The sequence below is a fragment of the Balaenoptera musculus genome, chromosome 1, assembly GCF_009873245.2.
Source record: "Balaenoptera musculus isolate JJ_BM4_2016_0621 chromosome 1, mBalMus1.pri.v3, whole genome shotgun sequence".
NCBI classification, from domain to species: Eukaryota; Metazoa; Chordata; class Mammalia; order Artiodactyla; family Balaenopteridae; genus Balaenoptera; species Balaenoptera musculus.
This window is the reverse complement of record NC_045785.1, coordinates 176,884,204-176,895,793: the sequence shown is the minus strand read 5'-3', so window position 1 is coordinate 176,895,793 and position 11,590 is coordinate 176,884,204.

The window sequence follows — 11,590 nt, the reverse complement described above, 5'->3', positions numbered from 1 at the left end:
GTGGAGAAAAGGGAAAACTTGTACACTGCTGGTGGGGATGTAAATTGGTACAACCATTATGGAAAATAATATGGAGATTTCTCAAAAGCTTAAAACTAGAACTACCATATGATCCAGCAACTCTACTTCTGTGTATATATCCAAAATAATTGAAATCAGTATCTTGAAGAGATTATCTGTACCCCTATGTTTGTTGAAGCAGCTGGAGAACATTATGCTAAGTGAAACAGGCTAGACACAGGAAGGAAAATACTGCATGATCTCAATTTGTGGAATGTAAAATAGTCAAACTCACAGAAGCACAGCAGAATGGTGGTTGCCAGACGCTGGGCAAGGGGGAAATGGGATGATCTTGGTGAAAGGTTATAAATTTTCAGTTAGGTAAGCTGAACAAGTTATAAAGATGTAAAGTACAGCAGGGTGGGTATAAATAGTGATATGCTATTGTATTCTTGAAATTTCCCAAGATGATACATTTTCAATTCAATCTTCTGGACACATGCACACAAAGCAGTAACCATGTAGAGGTGATGGATATGTTCATTAGCTTGACTGTGGTGATCTTTTCACAATGCGTGCATATATCAAAAAATAAGCTGTATACCTTAAATATTTACAATTTTTATATATCAAAGATACCTCAGTAAAGCTTTCTGTAAAAAAAGTTTCTGCTAAGTAGTTTCAGTCATTAAAAGGAACCCTCAGCAACCAAACAATATGTAAAACTTACATGTATTAATGTCACCCTTCTTTTGGGATACTCACATTCCAAAAGAAGAAAGGCAAAATAAATGACATTACAGATAATATATAGAAAAAAATTTTAAACTGCATCATAATTTCTTGTTTTAAACATCTTTGTTGTAGTATAATTGCTTTACAACGTTGTGTTAATTTCTGCTGTATTAGAAAGTGAATCAGCTATATGTATACATATATCCCCATATCCCCTCTCTCTTGCGTCTCCCTCCCACCCTCCCTATCCCACCCCTCTAGGTGGTCACAAAGCACCGAGCTGATCTCCCCGTGCGGGCATCATCATTTCTTAAAAAGAACTTTGATTATTTTTATTAATAATTTTTGTTTCTTAACATATGTTCATTATGAAGATGTTAAAGCTAGAATTAAATAAAAGAAGAAAAATAAACAATTACCTATAATCCCCACCTAGAGATAACTGTTAACATTTAGTATTAAAATGTGTTCTACTAAAAAAAAAAAACAAAAAAAAGAGAGAAAGAAAACGAATAAACTATGGCTATATAGATAACTGTAGGTGAATATCAACAACATAATTGTTAGCAAGCAAATTACAGAATAAATATAATATGATATGACCAAAAGTTTCAAAAACTTATAAATCTAAATAATATATTGTGTTTGATGTGGGTAAATTACTATTCACTTATTATTATTTACCCTCTACATATAAAGTATATATATTCTTATGTACATATTTCACAATAAAAACTAATGAAAAGTTTTAAAAAGAAAGAATAATTAAAAACAAAACAGTCTCCTAAGACCTTATTATGAATCAATTTACATTGACTTACCAATAAATAACGGCTCTGCCTAATAAAGTTTCTACTTGGGAGAATAAAAGAGCTCCATCAATGGGTTAAATTCCATAATAATATTAATAATTTTAATGAATAAGTTTCTTACTAATAAAAATAATTTATTAAATTCAAAAATATATGATGAAGAGTCACTTTATTCTGTTTTATGATTAATTCACTAAAGTTCATTTGTACTTCAATGCGTTTAATATTCCTTTTGGTAAATATATAGCTCCATCAAATTTGAATCTGCAAGAATGAATGATATCTTGGTTGAGATTAATAAACAATTGAACTTGAATTAGAACAAATTTAGGATATAAAAATAAAGTGATACATTCTGTTCTAATAGTCAGTGAGCCAAATTATTATATCAGGAGAAAAAAAATTTAGTCAAACAAGCCATTTCATTGAATTGAACAACCAAAATTAATATGATCTATTCAGTTTCTCCATTTCAAATTTTTCTAAAGTCTTATTGGTTTGTAGGAGTTCATTGTATATTCTGAATAGAGCCCTTTGCCAGTTACTTTTACATAGTGGCTGTGATGAATGGAAGTTTTAACTTAATGTATTCAAACACTTTATTTTGGGGGGTCCTTTTTGTTTGTTTACTTCTTTAAGTATTACCCCACTTCCCTGAAATCATAATATTTTTCCTTATTTTTTCCTAAGAGCATTAAAGATTTGCCTTTATATCTTAATATTTAATTAATTTGGGGCATGCTTTTTATATGTGGTAGTACTGAGGTGAGGTCCAATTTTTTTGTCCATATACAGGCATACATCAGTGATATTGCTGGTTCAATTCCAGACCACCACAATAAATACCACAATAAAGCAAGTCACACAAATTTTCAGTTTCCCAGTGCATGTAAAAGTTATGTTTACACCATACTGTAGCCTACTAAGTATGCAATAGCATTATATCTAAAAAAATGTACACACCTTAATTAAAAAAATACTAATTGCTAAAAAATGGTAACTATTGTCTGGGCCTCCAGAGAGTAGTTGTAATAACATCAAAGATCACCAATCACAGATCACCACAGCAAATATAATGATAAAGAAAAAGCTTGAAATATTGTGAGAATTATCAAAATGTGACACAGAGACATGAAGTAAGCAAATGCTCTTGGAAAAATGACGCCAAAACACTTGCTCGCTGCAGGATTGCCGCAAACCTTCAACTTGTAAGCAATGCAATATCTGCAAAGCACAATAAAGTGAGCACAATAAAACGTGGTATGTCAACGGATTCTTAACTGGGGCAGAACCATTTATTCAGGTGTCCATCCAAAACCCCAAGGACCTGTGCCTCATCTTTGTCACATATGAACATGTCCCTGTATTAGCGGATCTGATTTTGAGCTTTGTATTTTGCTTGTAGTTTGTGCCAACATCACACTGTCTTAATTATAATAAATTTACAGTAACCCTTGACACCTGCTAGAGAAAGTTTTTCCTATATTGTTTTGCTTTAGACTGTCTTGATGACTATTAACCTTTCCATTTATATATACATAAATATGAGCTTGTTAAGTTATATGATTCTGCTGGGATTTTGAAAGCAGTTGGATTACTCTAAGAATCAGAGGAGAATTTACATATTTTTAAAATTGGTCTTGAATCTATAATCAAGATGGACTTCTCTATTTAGGTCTTCTTTACTGTCTCTCAATATATTTTTATATTTTGCTCAGGAAAGACCTGATGGATGTTCAGTTAGATTTACTTCAAGGAATTTTATATTTCTAATGCCATTTTAAATTATTGATTTTTATAATTATTTTTCTAAATGTGAGTTCCTGGAATGTAGGGAAATTTTTATTTATTTTTAGCTTAATGTTGTTAATTCAGTCTTGTAACTTAATCATCATGTAAATTCTAATAATTTATCTGTGTATGTGTGTATAATTTTCCTACATTATATCATTTGTGAGAAATGAGAGAAATATTATTTTCTTCCAATCTTTGTGTTCTTTCTTATTTTTGCTTTACTGAATTACTTATGCTCTTTCATCCATTTATTCTACACATATTTACTGATCACCTATTATATGCCAGAAACTGTTCTAGGCACTTGCAATATATCAGAGAAAATAAAATGATAAACTATTCCTTTCCTCATAGAGTTTAAAATCTAGATAGCAATAAACATGAAACATATCACATATTAAATTATGCAGTGCATTAGAAGATGAAAATAATATGGAAAAAAGGAAAGTGTTATAGATAAGGAGGAGTACCTGGGTTTGGAAGAGGGGAGGGGAGAGAGAACAGGGAGTATTTTAAAATAAAGTGGCAAAGTCAAGGCTCACGGAGAAAGCAGCAAGCAATCAAGCAAACAATGGAAGGCAGTGAGGCATGAACCACAAGGATTCAGGAGGAAGAGCACTGCAGACAGAGGGAAGAGCCAGTGCAAAGGCCCAGTTGGAGCAAAGTGACCACGAGAAAGAAGAGTGCGCCAGAAAGGCACAGAGGGGAGACAGGAGGCACACAGATCACGTGAGGCCTTGTAGGTCACTGTAAGTACTGAACTTTAAAGAAATGGAGAATCACTGAGGGATATGAGCAGAAAAGAGAGGTAAATTAACATACACAAGAAGGACTTCTCTAGATCCTTTGTTGAAATTAGCTCACGGGGACAAATGCAGAAGCAGGGAGAGCAGTTAAGAGATGCCCCAGTGATGCAACTAAAGATGCCAGTGGCCTTGACCAAAATCCTAACAGTGGAAAGTGGCAGGAAGTAGCTGGATTTTGCACTGCATATAAAATTAAAGCCAACAAGAACTCATTACTGATTGTAAGAGAGGAGTCAAAGATGACACCAAGATTTATGACTAGAACAATTAGAAGGGTTAAATTGCCAATAATGAGAAATTCTAAGGTAGGAAATGCTAAGGAAAGACCAAATGTAACTTCAGAATATTTAAGTTTTTCTATAACATCTTTAAAAATAGCTAACTTTTAAATAACTATCAAAAATCAAAATATAAACATATTTTATAAAGCATGATAGAAGAAACAAAAAAGGAACCATAAAAATATCAATTAATAACTCTTATGATAGAATTAATGCCAAAAGATTTTTATTTATTTATTCTAGCTTTATTGAGATCTATTTGACCTACAAAATTGTGTAAGTTTAAGGATTACAATGTGATGATTCAATATGTACCATATTTCCCTTGTGAAATGATTACAATAAGGTTACTTCTGAGGTTAATCCGTTATTTCTGTTAAAAACAAAACAACTGGCCCAAGATGGAGTTACGTATGCTAAGCCCAACATCACAAGAGACTTAATTAGTTTTGGCTCTCCTAGAAATGGAATCTTAAACCAGTCACTTAGGACCGCCTGATCAGCACTAGTTAGGTAATCTGCCTGATAGAAATCTGCCATCCACTATAGAGAAAGTACCTTAGCAATAACCAGCCTGCATTTTTACCTAGTATAACATCCTTGTTCTTGCTCACTTCTACTTATAAGTCTTTCGTTTCGTACAGATCCTTGGAGCTTCCTTCTATCTGCTAGATTGGAAGCTGCCCAATTCATAAATCATTGAATAAAACCAGTAAGATCTTTAATATTTACTCAATTGAGTTTTGTTTTTTAACATCTCACATGGTTCCATTTTTTGTGCATGTGATGAGAACACCTAAGATCTACTCTCTTGGCAACTTCCAAGCATACAATACAGTACTGTTAACTATATTAACTATAATTTACATTAAAGCCCCAGAACTTAATCATCTTATAACTGCAAATTTGTACCTTTTGACCAATATCTTCCCATTTCCCCTACTTCTCAGCCCCTGGCAACCACCAATCTGTTCTTTGTATGAGTTCAACTTTTTGAGATTCCACATATAAGTGAGAGCATACCGTATTTGTCTTTCTCTAACTTATCTCATTTAGCATAATGCCCTCCAAGTCCATCTATGTTGTCTCAAATGGCAGGATTTCTTTCTCATAGCTGGAAAATATTCCATTGTATATATAAACCAGATTTTCTTTATACATTCATTCATCAATGGACACTTAGGTTGTTTCCATGCCTTGGTTATTGTAAATAATGCTGCAATAAACATAGGAATATAGATATCGCTTTCAGATAAATATTCCACCTCATTCAAATACATACCCAGAAGTGGTATTGCCAGATGATACGGTAGTTCTATTTTTAAGTTTTGAGCATCTTCATAATGTTTTCCATAATGTCTGTAACAATTTACATTGCCACCAACAGTGCACAAGGGTTTCTTTTTTACCACATCCTCACCAACACTTGTTATCTCTTGTCTTTTTGATGCTAGCCATTCCAACAGCTGTGAGGTGATATCTCCTTGTGATTTTGATTTTCATTTTCCTGATGATAAGTTGAGCAACTTCTCATGTACCTGTTGGCCATCTGTATATCATCTTTAGAAAAATATCTATTTGGGTACTTTGCCCATTTTTTAAATCAGATTATTGGGGTTTTATTGCTATTGAGTTGTATGAATTCCTATTATATTTTGGATATTAAACCCTTATAAGATACATGGTTTGCAAATATTTTCCCTCATTCTGTAGATTTCTTTTTCATTTTGTTGATTATTTCCTTCGCTGTGTAGAAGCTTTCTAGTTTGATGTAGTGACACTATGGATTTCTGCTTTTATTGCCTTTGTTTTTGGTATCATATCCAAGAAATCATTTGCAAAACCAATGTTAATTTGTTTTTTCTCTATGTTTTCTTCTAGAAGTTTTATGGTTTCAGATCTTATATTTAAGTCTTTAAATCATTTTGAGTTAATTCTTGTGAGTGCTGTAAGCTTTTGTCAATCATGCTTTTGCGTGTGAATATCCATTTATTCCAACATCCTATATTGAAGAGACTATCCTGTCCCCATGGAATATTCTTGGCTCCCCTGTAAATATTAGATGACCATGTAGGCGTGGGTTATTTCTGGGTCCTTGATTCTGTTCCATTGCTTTATGTGCTTGATTTTTACTCCAGTAACATACTATTTTGATTACGATCATTTTGTAGTATAGTTTGAAATTGAAGTGTGATGCCTCCAGCTTTGTTTCTTCATCAAGATTGCTTTGGCTATTCAGGATCTTTTGTGATTTCATACTAATTTTAGGATTGATTTTTTTTTTTACTTCTGTGAGAATGCCGTTGGAATTTTGATAGGGATTGCACTGAATCTATACATCGCTTTGAGAAGTATGGACATTTTAACAATATTAATTCTTTCTATCTATGAACAAAGAATATCCTTTCATTTTTTTGCATCTGCTTCAATTTCTATCATCAAAGTCTTATAGATTTCAGTGTACAGATCTTTCACCTTCTGTTAAATTTATTTCTAAGTATTTTATTGTTTCTAATGCTACTGTCAATATGATTGTGGGGTTTTTTTCTTCCAAATAGTTTGCGCTTAGTGTATACAAATGCAACTGACCTTTTGATGGTGATTTTGCATCCTGACAAATGAGGCTGTAGCCTAGTCCTCAGGGGTACAGAGCTGTTTCCTTGTCTATAGCAGGGACCTTGTTCTGTCAGCTGCCTGGTGTGAGCCTGCCTTCTCAGAATGGCTCTCCTCAGTCTTGGTCTCCACTGGGGTTCTGCCACCAGCAAAGCCCATTAACAATTCCCAGGGAATAAAAATAAATCTGGGTAATAAAGTCGAATCTTTTTCTTTTCCTTTGTGCTTAGTCTAGTCTCACTGGCTCACAGGGTCCCGCATGCAGAGGCCTGGCACCCGGCCCTTCAGACCAGAGCTCCTGGTGCGAAAAGGCTGCTCCGGGGCCTCAGCTCAGGGTCCTGTGTAGACGCTGCACACGACACTGCAACCTGGAGTGTGAGCCGCACTGCTGCCCCCCTACCCCTGACTCCCAAGAACTCTGCCCCCTCCCCACTGATGATAATGTAATAAAGCAGCGCCACCCACCGCCTGTCGGGGGAAGCCCGTCTTCTAGACCACAAGCTCATACCTCTCCATTCTTCGACTAAAGAATAAAGCTTTACTCTCTGCTTCTGAACCAAATTCAGTCTTTTCCTACTGGCTCGAACAACACTGGGCAGAAGGACCCTTATTGGGGCCCAACTTGAAAGGGGTCAGTAACAAAATTTTGGTGACCCAGATGGGATGGATGGGCCACGGCCTTTTCACCTGCATTTATCCACTAGGCTCCCAGCTCACCCCGGCTCACACCAGCTCCAGTGGACGGATGGCAGAAGCTTTGGGAGTTTCATGTGAGGATGATTGCCTCTGATCTTTGAGTTCACTGCGATGGATCAGAGTGTGACAGGCTTTGACCGAATTCAGAGCACCTCTGCCTAGCAACCCGATACCTGGGTGTGGGGCACACACACAAGGCGTAGCCCCCAGAGTCACCGGGACTGCGCCACCTTGAGGGGATCACACTGTGGATTCACAGGGGATTGGAGACTGAGACGCATGCATGTCTCCTCACTGCCTTTGACCGGCCTTCCGGTGGTGCCAGACATCCAGGAGTGGTGGGGACGTGTGGGTGAGAAGGAGCCACGGCCATTTTGCTCACTGTCTCACCGGCAGTGCTGTCCTCTCGGCCTCTGGCTAAGTCAGTAGCAGCCACACCAGGGATTTTTGCCTCCTCACTAAACTCCAGGGGTCAACCACAGCATACTCCATCATCACTTCCAGTTTGGTAAAGGACATCGGGCAGCCCCATGAGCCAAGACGCAAGACTGGGAAAAGGCCCAGGTAAGGAGGACCACCTGACAAAATGGAACAAGGATGCCCAGTTCAAGTTCAGGGAAAGGCACTGGGGATGCGTGAGTGCGAAAGGGTACCAAGGTAGGTACATGACCGTGACTTGAGCTCTTCTGGTCAGTGCTAGTTTCTCTGAAGTGGGCTGAGAAGCCCTATGAGCCACTCAAAGGACCAGGAACATCCACCGACCTACCTCTCCTTCCCCTCTGCTTGCGAGGCGAACCTTGGGTAATTCTTTATCAACCGAAGTTCCCCGAGCTCTCCTCCCGGTATCAGCACAGAATACCAGCTGTCCCAGTGATCTGGTGAGTAACTTGTAGGAATCCCTCATACGTTTATCTCTCACCCAGTGGGAAGTCAAAAAACTCCTCCTTTCACCTGAAAGGAGGAAAGAGAAGAACCTCACCTCAGACAGCTGTGCCACTCCATACAAGATCACATTGGTCAGGAACGAACATGGCTAAGCTCCTCTGGCCCGGAGGAAGTCCTGTCTAACCTCCTGTGGGACATTCTGACTGAGAAGGGACTAACTATCTCAAGCACAAGCCATTACAAATTCAAGGGAAACCCCCAGTTATATCAAAGTCCATGCCATTTGGATTTCTCCTATTTTGGTCTTTTGAGGAATCCATTAATAGTTTGGGGCTGGTTGCAAATTTCCTGAACTGGAAATCTTACTTGGGTCAAATCTTCTGGCATTTGTGTGCCAACAAGTCACTCCAACCACCTCCCTCACTACCTGGGAACAAATTCAAAACAGAACATCTAAGGTATGGGGAAGCAAATGTCCACCATACTGAAGGGTGTATCATGCAGAACTGGAAGTTTTTTAGCTATCACCCCCGACCCCAAAATATTTAATCTTCCAATGTAATACAGCCTGGCCCCAATACCTGCTGAGAGATGGGGACATTTGGCCCAGCAATGGGTCTGTAAATTACAACACCATTTTACAATTGGACCTGCTATGCCAGAGACAAAAGAAACGGGATGAAATTCCCTATGTCCAGTTTTGTATGGCCTTATATCAGAATAAAGGCCTTCGAAAGGATGCAGGCTCTCCTCCACTGAGGTAATACCAGTCCTTGACCCTCCTCCTGAGGACCTTCTTGATTTCCTCTCTAACCCTCCTCTTGCTGCTCCCTCCCTACCCCCTTCCCGCATATGTCCCAATTTGGGCCCCCACCATACCAGCCCCATCCCCCAGAACCCAGTCCTGAAGTGCACAAAGTAGGACTAATTACCAGCCAGGGTCCACCAACCCACCAGGAAAAGTATTCCCTTTGAGGAAAGTCCCTGATGGAGAAGGAGGGCCCATCCAGGTACACCTCCCATTTACCACTTCTGATCTGAAAGTCACAGTAAGGGGTTGAGAGAAGATTCAGAGAGGTTCCTGAATCTGATTGGGGGAATCTTTCAGACCCATGACCCCACCTGGGCTGACATGCAGAGCCTCCACAGCGTACTCCAAATGGGGAAGAAAAGGCCACAGCCTTTTCAAATGCCCAAGAGGAAGCAGACAAAGAGAACAGAAGCAATGTAGGTCCTACTATTTTCAGACCTGGGAACCAAGCAGTCCCAGATAACGAACCCAACTGGGACCTCCAAGACATTGGAGAAGCGGGTGAAAGATAGAGGTTGAGCCATTATAAAAATATGATCCTAAACAGAATCCAGGCAGCTGGAAAGAAACCTGTCAATTGGAATAAGAGAAGGGAAATCAATCAGGAGCCAACAGAAAACCCCTTGGCATTCCTAGAGCACCTCAGAGAATACCTCCGAATCTACAGTACCACTCACTGACCCTGAGTCTTTGGGAGGGAATGTAATCCTGAAGTCGTACTTCCTTTCCCAAAGTGCTCCTGAAATTAGGTGTAAATGTCAGAAACTGGAAATAGAATCAGATACCTGCACTTCTTGCCTCTTAGAGGTTGCCTATTGGGTGTTTCGTAACTGAGAAATAGAAGAGAATTCGGAGGATAAAAAGGCCTGGAGACAAGCCCACCTACTGGCTGTTGCCCTCCAATGGCAACCGGTCAGCATGGGAATCTGGACTAACCACCCACAGAGACTCCAGAATTCGGTGAGTGACCCCCAGCTCTCACTGAGGGATAGCAAGCCAAAGAAACAGGACCCAATCAGTGTGCCATATAAAAACGAGAGGGACACAGGAAGGGATAATGCCCACACCACCCCCGAAGGGGGATGGAAACGGCAGATGTCCGCCACTACCCTCGAAGGCAGATGGTCCAAAGAGATGAAAAATGAAGGGGCCAGGGGCTCCTAAGCTTGCATTCCAGTTGAAACCCAAGGAGCCCTGGCAGACATTAGACACAGAGGGAAAGCCTGTCGAATTCTTAGTTGACATTGGTGCCACTTACTCAGTTCTGACACCAGATGAGGCAAACTCGGTCACAAGAGTTGTAAAATTATGGCGAAAGCTCAAGAACAGGCATTCAGAGAACCGTTAGAATGTAAACTGGATGACCACATGCTCACCCATTCTGTCCTACATGTCCCCGAATGCCCTATACCCCTGCTGGGAAGAGATACCTTACATAAATTTGGGGCTACTACCCACCCAATGGGAGAAAAACTGGAGACTGGTGTCCCCTTAGACAAAGGGCACATGATGATTATGTTAATGGCTGAGGACAAACCTCTATGGACAGAACAAGTTGACCTCCCTGGACTAAATCCCATGGTCTGGGCCCAGGGACAGGGGGCCCAAGAGGAAACAGTGCCCTCTCCATCAGGAGGCCTTGTTGGGCATCGCCCCTGTTATACAGGGCCCAATTGACAAGGGCCTTATCAGACCATCCAATCAGCCTGCAGTACCCCCGTTCTCCCTGTAAAGAAACCTAATGGGGAATACCTGATGGTATAGGACTGCAGGGTAGCCAATGAAGCCACCAAGGATATACATCCAGTAGTTCCTAATTCCTACACCCTGCTGGCCACTCCACGAGTGCCTTGGGCATAAAAATTGGACCTTGCGTTCAGCCTGGAGACCCCAGTCATCACTGGGGAAAGTAGAGAGATCCATCCATTCAAACCTTGAAATGGGCCTTGGCCAAGCTATGTCAGGAAACTCAAAGACATTGGATTAAGTTGCTTCCCATTGCCCTGCTCCACACGTGGTTAGCCCGAAAGGATAAGTTAAAGTTAAGTGCATTTGAACTCACGTAGGGTAGACCCATCCCCAAGTTCAGAGGAAGGGACACCTTATCCCCCTTGAAACACAACAACTCAGGTATGTCCTCCATGTAAGAGAAGACAT